The following is a 4,337-nucleotide window of genomic DNA, read 5'->3' on the forward strand; positions in this document are numbered from 1 at the left end:
GGGGGCTATATATAATTATGGACCGATATGGACCAATTCTGGCACGGTTGTTAAAAATCATATACTAACACCATGTTCCAAATTACAACCGGATTGGATGAAATTTGCTTCTCTTTGAGGCTCCGCAACCGAAATCTGGGGATCGGTTTATATGGGCGCTATATATAATTATGGACCGATGTGAACCAATTTTTGCACGGTTGTTAGAGACCATATACCAATACCATGTACCAAATTTCAGCCGGATCGGATGCAATTTGCTTCTCTTTGAGGCTTCGCAAGCCAAATCTGGAGATCGGTTTATATGGGGTCTATATATAATTATGGACCGATGTGGACCAATTTTTGCACGGTTGTTAGATACCATATACCAATACCATGTACCAAATTTCAGCCGGATCGGATGAAATATGCTTCTCTTAGAGGCTCCACAAGCTAAATCTGGGGATCGGTTTATATGGGGGCTATATATAATTAAGGACCGATATGGACCAATTTTTGCATGGTTGTTGGATACCATATACCAACATCATGTACCAAATTTCAGCCGGATCGGATGAAATTTGCTTCTCTTTTAGGCTTAGCAAGCCAAATCTTGAGATCGGTTTATATGGCTATATATAATTATGGACCGATGTGGACCAATTTTTGCATGGTTGTTAGAGACCATATATCAACACCATATACCAAGCCGGATCGGATGAAATATGCTTCTGTTAGAGACTCCACAAGCCAAATCTGAAGGTCCCTTTATATGGGGGCTATACGTAAAAGAGGACCGATATGGCCCATTTTCAATACCATCCGACCTACATCGAGAGCAACTACTTGTGTCAAGTTTCAAGTCGATAGCTTGTTTCGTTCGGAAGTTAGCGTGATTTCAACAGACGGACGGACGGACGGACATGCTTAGATCGACTCAGAATTTCACCACGACCCAGAATATATATACTTTATGGGGTCTTAGAGCAATATTTCGATGTGTTACAAACGGAATGACAAAGTTAATATACCCCATCCTATGATGGAGGGTATAAAAATAAACAATGATTATATAATTCCATTTAATTTAAATTTCATTATTTTAAAGAAATTTGTCCTTAATATTGTGTAAATTGCGCATACAAAAATTTAGGTTGCGTAACTTTTGAGTGACTTAAAAATCCCATTTGAGTTCCAACATTATGTACAATTTATACGATTATAATGCAATACATTGATTTGTTTCAAAGGATACGAAAATAGTGCAATAACCTGCAAGATACCAAGCAAATTATTAGACGGTTTTTATGTCCAATACATAGGCCATTTGAGTTCCCAGTGCACAATAACAATGTTTCAAGCACTTAGCAAAACTGTTTAATCACTTCAAACTTTATTGCAAATTTGCACGACCATTTTACAAGTTTAAGATACCAAAACACAAAACACTTCAAAAACTTAATGGTCTCACCTTATGGTCATTAAAAACATATTACATATTTGTTTGGTGGTACTCACACGAAACACCTCTCTGTGTAGTTTTACGATCAAAAAATTATCACTGTAATAATCTTAATAAGCAGTAAAAATCCTTCCACAATCCCAGGAAGATTGGCGGTCAAGTGCAAACGTATTCATTAGTTTTAATGTAAAAAAAGGGGGCCACAACAGGATGACATGAAATGCCACAAAAATCCAAATAAAACAACACCATGTTGACCAGGCAATTCATCATCGTCGTTATTGCACACAACAACACCATGAAATGTCTGAAGCAAAAAACAGTGCCTGGATGGAGAGAACTGAATGTTATTGATATTTTGACATGTAAAAATGGAAACAAGTTGAAATGCATTTTAACAACTTAATAAGGCGGCACGGTACATACACACATCGTTCATTCAACATAGTCACCGCTTACCACCACTCACACTCCTCTCAATTCAAAAGCCCCCGAAACTACAGGCTAATATACAAAAATGCATCTGGTACTGCGAATGAAGGTGCTACAAAACAGTACATAAAACATTTTTCGTTTGTGTAGACGGCGGCGAGCGTCGAACGTGCTACATTTATGCTCATCTACATTGAAATATATGAGTGATCGGATCGAAGATTCCTTCCACCAGAGTCATCATTATAATCACCTTGCTTAGTGGCCATATTCGATGGTGGCTTGTTTTTGGAAATATCCCCTATGTATCATCATCCATCATTATTACTGAACTGAGCAGCAGTATTCTGCCGCGTGGATGATTGCTGTTTTTGATCTTCGTTTCACTGTTATAGCTTGGATGACCAAAGTTGAGCCACTTACAATTATGCCTTTCCACCTGTCTGCATATTTACCGATTGATCTGTTAGATTGCTATGTAAGTTTATCGAAAAAGACTTGACACGGAAATATGCTCTGAAACTTAACCGTTGGAACTGACAAATGAGTTCTGCGATGAGCAAGTTTTCTTCTGGGTTGAAACACTCGAACAAAAATGAAAGACCGTTTCTTATATCTTGAGGAAATTTGGAAGAGATGCGCATAGAATGTAACGAAAGCAAAAAAAAAAAAACGTAGCCAAAAAAGTAGTGCAAATGTTCTTTTTGGATCCGGAAGTGGTGCATAATTGAAGCGATGGATTTAACATGGGCCTATCATAGGACGGATGTGTACCATTTCAACAGCCGTTCCACTGAATTTGTATCACTTCTTACGATGTGATGCAAATTCACTGCATGTTCATGAAACACAAAATCGACTCGAGACGAATCGTTCGACAAAAATGAAACTAAAATCACTTTAGATATATTTGCTTGAAAATTCAGAAAATTGTCACGAACTCATTATTTATGATTTACTATCGAACACCGGGAACAATTGGGATTCAACAGATTCTGGTTTTCTAGATTTAAATATGGGATTTTTAACGAATCGTTCGTCTCGAGGCGAACGAGAATTCCACGAATAGGCCGTCAATGTTTTGTGATATTTTGACAAATAAATAATTTGTACAATTTTTTAGGATTGGAAGTCTGGAACGTTTGCCATTAAAAATCTTAAAAATTCGGAATTTTCCTAGAATGGATGTAGAATTTTTATCAGCAAAATATAAATAATTTGTATTATTATAGTTGTTCAACTGGGCTCTTTGGTCAGATGGTCTTTTTATGAATTAAATAAAACTAATTTATTTCATATTTTACTCAACGTTTCGTGGTTCTTTCCAACTTCATCAGGAGTGTTTATTGAAAATCCTAGAGACAAAATTTCACAATTTTTACATTCTTCTATGATGTGTATAATAAGCTCTACTTACAATTAGTTTTACGTTTTTTTATTAATTAATATAAAACTGGACATCACGACACACATTTTAATAATAATTAATAATAATAAGTAAAATTATTGCAGCGAAACCCCTTATAAAGGGTGATTCTTTTGAGGTTAGGATTTTCATGCATTAGTATTTGACAGATCACGTGGGATTTCAGACATGGTGTCAAAGAGAAAGATGCTCAGTATGCTTTGACATTTCATCATGAATAGACTTACTAACGAGCCACAACGTCGAATTACTAATATCACAGAACTTACTAATATCACAGAACTGAACACTTTAAAATATTGCAACTGAATAATGTAGCTTTGTACCATATTATTATATCTGTTTTAAACCTACACTCAGAGAAGGAATATGATCACCTCAAACATGTTTCAAGAGCAAAATGTTATTTTTGTATGGTGACCATGTAACATGTTTGTCACTAAAATGTTATCTTCTCGTCAAATATAACCTGTTTGCCGAAATCAGATACATGATTTCTGAGAAAATAATATGATTGAGAAAACCATGTTACATGGTCACCACTCAAAAATAACATTTTGCTCTTAAAACATGTTTGATGTGATCATATTCCTTCTCTGGGTGTATTTGAAACAAAATTTCTCATTAAAAGTATGAAAAAACAAGTAAGTAAAGTAGAAAGTCGGGCGGGGCCGACTATATCATACCCTAAACCACCCTTATTGAATTAGTAATCATAAGCATTTGTGGGGTAACATTGATATACACAGTCTCACACAAGTTTACATACGGTTAAATAATTTATATTTTCATTAAATAATCAAATTTTAAAAAATATGCATATTTATCCTTTCGTTTTAGTAAATTAATTTGAAAATCAAAGTAATTCTTAATTTTGAAGAAGATTTTTTTGATATGGGTTATAAACAACAACAAGAAACATGTTTAGTTAAGAGGTAAAAAACTCAGGGGTATGTAAACTTATGTGAGAGTGTGTAGGTCTGGGAGATAAACCGCAGTTGCATATTTAAGAAAATTAAGAGGTAAATGTTTATA

The sequence above is a fragment of the Haematobia irritans genome, chromosome 4 (assembly GCF_050003625.1).
Source record: "Haematobia irritans isolate KBUSLIRL chromosome 4, ASM5000362v1, whole genome shotgun sequence".
NCBI lineage: Eukaryota > Metazoa > Arthropoda > Insecta > Diptera > Muscidae > Haematobia > Haematobia irritans.